Source organism: Pongo abelii, chromosome 12, assembly GCF_028885655.2.
Source record: "Pongo abelii isolate AG06213 chromosome 12, NHGRI_mPonAbe1-v2.0_pri, whole genome shotgun sequence".
Taxonomy (NCBI): domain Eukaryota; kingdom Metazoa; phylum Chordata; class Mammalia; order Primates; family Hominidae; genus Pongo; species Pongo abelii.
This window is the reverse complement of record NC_071997.2, coordinates 90610459-90616458: the sequence shown is the minus strand read 5'-3', so window position 1 is coordinate 90616458 and position 6000 is coordinate 90610459. Positions and strand designations below refer to the sequence as shown.

At 47.2% G+C, this 6000-nt stretch overlaps 1 long non-coding RNA gene across 1 annotated transcript; it reads right to left on the bottom strand.

Annotated features, from left to right (window-relative positions):
- Positions 1-2448: 2448 nt before the first annotated feature.
- On the bottom strand, positions 2449-4593 carry LOC103889859 (uncharacterized). The gene is made up of 4 exons (XR_654225.2): positions 4146-4593; positions 3294-3402; positions 3037-3106; positions 2449-2743 (listed from the first exon to the last, which is right to left on the bottom strand). It is a non-coding gene; the product is annotated as an uncharacterized LOC103889859 (long non-coding RNA).
- Between the last annotated feature and the right edge of the window lie 1407 nt (positions 4594-6000).

The following is a 6000-nucleotide window of genomic DNA, read 5'->3' as shown; positions in this document are numbered from 1 at the left end:
CACACACACACACACACACACTGGGGCTAGTTTGGGGACCCTGAGCAACACCTGTAGAACACAGGTGAGGTCCATGGGTAGCTATTAGAATCCTGTTCTCAGCCAGGCACGGTGGCTCACGCCTGTAATCCCAGCACTTTGGGAAGCCAAGGCAGGCAGATCACCTGAGGTCAGGAGTTCAAGACCAGCCTGGCCAACATGGCGAAACCCCGTCTCTACTAAAAATACAAAAATTAGTCGGGTGTGGTGGCAGGTGCCTGTAATCCTACCTACTCGGGAGGCTTAGATAGGAGAATCGCTTGAACTCTGGAGGCAGAGGTTGCAGTGAGCCAAGATCACAACAGTACACTCCAACCTGGGCGACAGAGTGAGACTCTGTCTCAAAAAAAAAAATCCTGTTAGAATCCTGTTCCCTGTTCTACGTGGGAACAGGATTCTAACAATCACCCATAGACATAACATCACACCAAGACGGCAAGAGCCAGCTCAAGGCCTGGAGAAAGCCCCACTCACAGGGCAGATTTTCTAATACTGAGAATTTAGGGTTGTGTATGGAAGAGGGTTGTCAGATAAAACACAGAATACCAGGATAAAACTGAATTTCAGATAAACAAATAATTTTCTAGAATAAGTACGTCTCAAGTATTGCATGAGTCATACTTATGCTAAAAATTATTTATCTGAAATTTGAATGTAACTTGGTGCCATGGGTTTTTATTTGCTAAATCCAGCAATTCTACAACTACTTGACTCCACAGTCACGCTAGAAACGATGACAGTATCACAGAGTAAAAAGAACAAGAAAATTGCAATCAGCTTACCTTTGCTTATCCCTCAGGATCTTCCTCTCGGTCCTGGTGCACCCAAGTTCTCCACCATAACCTCTCTTGCCTCCATCCCACCTGACCCCTTAGCTGCTCTGAGCTCCTGGGGCCCAGGTGTAGGCCAGGGCTTTTATCTCTTAACTCAGCTGCACTGAGGTTGAATTTTTCAAAAGGAACTTTATTAGAAAACTAGAGGAGCATATAAATATCTGAATTCATAAAAAAAAAAAAAAAGAATCGTAGTTATCACATGTAAGGAGATCAAATATCAAAGCCCTGGAAGCTAAGTCTAGACACGGCCTGGTCATTCTTTTTCTCCAACTGTTACTGGATCCATTGACTTGCAGTGAGGGTTTTTAAGCTGGTTGTAGCTTCAGTGAAGCTGAACCAACATTCTGGAAGGGAGGCTCCACGGGCTGCATATTAGAATCACCTAGGAATCGTTTTGCCACCTATCCTAGACCAATTAAATCCGAATTTCTGAGAGTAGGGTTTGGGCATCGGGATATTTAAAAGCTCCCCAGGTGATTCTAATATGTATCCACGGCTGAGAACTCATGCACATTGGAATCACCTGAAAACCTGTTAAAAAACTGCTTGCCTCCCACCCTCAGAAATTCTGATTTAATTGGTATGAGGTGTGGCCTGAGCATTGGGATTTTTAAAAGCTCTCCAGATGATTTTCATGTGCAGTGAAGTTTGAAAACCCCAGCTACGCACACTTTAATAGAGTCCAAATCTCCTAGGGATTTTACTAAACTGGAGATGCTGGGGTGAGGCCTGAGAGTCTACGTGTCTAACAAGTCCCAGGTGATACGATGCTGCTGGTCTTCATACAACGCTTTGATTAGTAAGGTCCTAGATCAATGGGTCTCAAGACGGGATATACAGTGGAATTACCCGGGGAGCCTTAACAACTACCTTAGCCCGGGTCCCACCCCAGAGATTCTGATGTAATCTGGCTGAGGTGGGGCCTGGACATCAGGATTGTAAAAGCTCCCCAGGTGATTCTTATATGCAGCCAAGGTTGAGAACCTTGGCTGTAGACCAACATCTAGGCGTCATTTTACAAGTGGCCCTGTGACCCGCAGTGGGGAATACCACTCTCCACAAGCCTTTCTGACTCACCTCCGTTCCCTGCCCCAGCTGGCAGAAGATACTTTCTTCCCCTGCCTCAGAAGGCCATGCCCTCTAGTAAAAATTCCCTTTCTCCCACTCCGGGCTGAAGAAAGCCTCTAATTCCCAGCTCAGTTGCAGAAGAGAGATGATTGCCACAATACCCTGAAAGTGTTTCTGGTCAGGCCTGCCCACTTGGCCTTCCTCAACTTTACCTCTGATTACCAACCGTTCCCCCTGCTCAAGTGGCATTCTCTAAGGCCGCCTCTGCCAGAGGAGCCGCGTAAGGCCACCTCTGCCAGAGGAGTACACGTCACCTGCCAGTCAGTCACAAGCAAAGAAGAGAAGTTCTGTGCTTTGACAGAACACTATCAATCACAGGTGCTGAGCCGTTTTCATTACTTAGCCGTTCCCAGGCCACTTAGTTAACATATAACCTCTCCCCTCTCCTACCTCATCCCTTTGAAATGGAGTTGTGGTGACGCATGAAACAAGATGTGGCCTGCAGAGAACCAAAAGGAAAACGTGAAATTGAGGAAATTATGACTCTATTTTGGGTGTAATTTCCATGAAATTATTTATGAATCTTTTTTTTCCCTAAGGGGTGGCCATAAATATCATCTTTAATGCATCTTCATTAGTAGCTTTCATCTTCTGATGGGCCTGCATCTTTTGTTGGAAGTTGGATGTTGTTGGTAGAAATGTTAAGTCCACATCTTAGGTGTACGGAGTTTGTATAAAATATGAACTCTAATGTGTAGAATTTGCAGGTCGCTGAAGTGTCACAGTCTACTGAAATGGGTCTGGAATCAATAAGGTACACTTCAAACTCAATTGTATTTAATTTTCATTGCTACCTAGAGGAAAGCCTCGCATGGCCCTACACGCATGAAATTAAACATGAAAGCCCATCTGAAGTGTAGAAGCGATACTTAAAATGACCTGTAAATAGAGCAAAACATGGCAGCCCAGCCCATCGCAATATTATCATTCATTTCTCTTTCCATAGTGGAGGTGACGGCCCCCATAAGAAAATCAGAAGAGACATGAGCACATTGCAGATCTAAAGGAGAGCTAAGTGTTTTCGGTTACACACCAGCAGGGCTTCCCTCTCTGGAGAGCCCTAGAGTCTCTTCCAAGTGGAAAATCACACTCTGTCCTTCAGCCTGAGAGTGAAGAGAGAAGGCAAGTAAAACAAAGACCTCCTGAACTTGGCCAACACCCTACCCCTGCTGCCTCCCACCCCACCCAGCTCCGTTCCTTGGCCAGTGAGATAATGGAAGGTTCAGCCCTTGCAGCTGACGTGGGGTGGGGAGCAGACACCCACTCTGGGCACTTCCAGCCGACACTGACCTTTCAGTCATGGAAACATTCCCCAGACCGACACTAATCGGGGGCACATCTGGTGTTTGGACTGCATCCAGATGGGGGTTTGTGTTAGTCGAGTCAGCATGATAACCCGCTGGGGAGGGAGGGAGGGGAGAGGACACAGCAGCTGAGAGCAATCCCCATCCTTGGCTGTGTGAGGGAGAGGTGGTCATGCTGCGGCCAGTGAGTCATAGACTAGAGACCACCTAATCCCTGTCCACCCCTGCTCTCCCTGCTCCCTCCAACAGAGGACAAAACTGGATCCACCCAGAGAGCCAACTCGCCAGAGTTCCACAACTGGTCAGCAGCAGACTACGATCTCAGTGTGCCGGCTCCCACTCTATTGCACTGCCCACTTTCTACACTCTCTCAAAGTGTAGTGTGTTATTTCAGGATAAAATATGTGCCAAGGTGATGAAAAGAATCCAGCTGTTTCTTCTCTTTTACTTCCTGTGATTTGTAAAAGCATAAGACGATTTTCCAAGACAGTGACAAACCACCATCACTCACACCCATTCCACCCACCCCAATTCTTTCATCGTAGCTTCTTTTCTGGATTTGGAAGAGGAGACCGCCCTTTCTGACTGGTTCATGGACTTTGTCAGAAATCAACACAATGTCTTATCTCCCATCCCTAGAACAAGCGACTGCAATTGGGAATAAGACTTCATAGTATCGAAGGTCCACCCACACAGGTCAGGAATGACAAAGGGTCTTGGCCAGCTCTCAGCCTCTGCCTTTACAAAGTCTGACACCTGTTGCAGTCACGAATTGCACTGCTAAAGAGGTAATCAAGCAAACCAAAGCCAGGATAAAAGGGATTATGTCTCCACTCACCCACACAGAAGGCTGTCTCCAACTGCAGAAGGAAGTTCTTTCCATGGCTGCTGGAGCACCCTCCCCACTTGTGGGCACCATGGTTCAAGTCTGCCCCAGTGATCCTCCCCTGTATAAACCTCCAGGTACAGATTATGGAAATCAAGAATCTCATCCAGCTGCTCAAATAACAAAGAGGTTGGCAGGATCTTCTAGTATGAATAATTGTAACTGCAGAGATCTGTTCAGCCTTAACCCTTTGTTATAAACCTACAGAGAAACAAGGAAGCAACCCAGGTAGAATCAAGACAATGGTCAATGGTCAGCTTCCCAAGGTAGGTTTCAGCTTCCACATTAACTAATCAGCTTGCAGAGCTTGCAGCACCTTCTACATCCAGCCTCTATACAAAGGGCAACTATCATCCACCAACCAATTTAGTCCTCTTCTGGAAGAATCAGAAAGGAAAAATGTCTTCACTCCATTTCTCCTACCCTCCTCAAGATCACCTCCCTCCCCAAACCCCTCGCTTCTGTTGTCCTCTCTAAGGAATATGCTTTATCCACTCCGATGGGCAGGACAGTGGTAACTGAGACAGGAGAATGACCCTCTTCCTTGCTTTAGGGAAGTTATCAGTTCTACCCTCCTCAGGAAGCTCTGTGATCTCTGAGAAGAAGCTCACAGACACCATCACTCTACCTAAGCCAGTTAGGGTCTCTGCTGGTGCCAGCCCCTTTTTTCCCCACCAATGAGTTGGTACAAAGCCATTTCACGTTCCATGCCAAACCAGTAATTCGCAACACTCATCAAAATCTGCCTCTGTCCACTGACTCAGCACTCCTGCTTTCCTAGCATAGCCAACCTCCCTAACACCCTGACATCCTGGCCTTCAGCTTCACTATTTACATCACATGAGAGATTTGGGTTTCGAAACCCAATTCCCTCTGAAGAAAGTATGCAGATGATTCATCTTCTCTGAAAAAAACTACCCATTTTGGCCTTGATATCCATGCCAAAAAGCTCCTGAGATGGGGCTCAGAGAGGACAGAGTGGGGGAGTCCTGTTACAATAGGAGACCACTGTCTCAGTTTCCAAATGAAAAAGATGACACGCTGTTCTTGGGCACTGCTTCGCCAGGGTGTCCTGCAGAAACCAAGGAAGCTTCCATCCTGGAGCCACTGTGGACGCAGCCTTGGATCACCGTGGAGCCCCAGACCACACTGACTCCTCCCTGTCTCCGTGTCTAACCCCCTCCCACTCTGAGAGAGATCTGACCCACCACAGACATCCTCTCTGGCCTCCCGAGTGGTTTCTTCAGCACAGCTTCCAGAGCCAAATTAAACGTTCACTCTATGTCTATAGACAAAAAGAGTTTTGACTAAACTCTGTGTTTTAGAGAGGGAGTTAAATGCTGTTAACTTTTTAGGGGTGGGCGAGAGGGATGACAAATAACAACTTGTCTGAATGTTTTACATTTCTCCCCACTGCCTCAAGAAGGTTCACAACGAGGTCATCCATGATAAGGAGTAAGACCTCCCAGCCAGACTGTCCCTCAGCCCCCAGAGGACACTCCACAGAGATATGCTAACTGGACTTGGAGACTGGCTCACACTCCAGAGATAAGTGTGGAGCAGGGGTGCACAGAGCGGGGCCAAGGTCCCAGGGACAGAATGTCTAGGAGGGAGATTGGGGTGAGGGTAATCCAATGCAATTACAGTGGCAGCTCAACATTCAAGGAAGGGGGAAGAAAGGAACAGTCCCTGTCACGTCAGATGTGCAGCAGAGATGGTAAGCTCCAAAATTTGAGGCTTTGGCTGCTGGAAAGTTTTAGGGGCAGAGATAAGAAGACATAATAGACTTTGAGGGTTTACTACACAC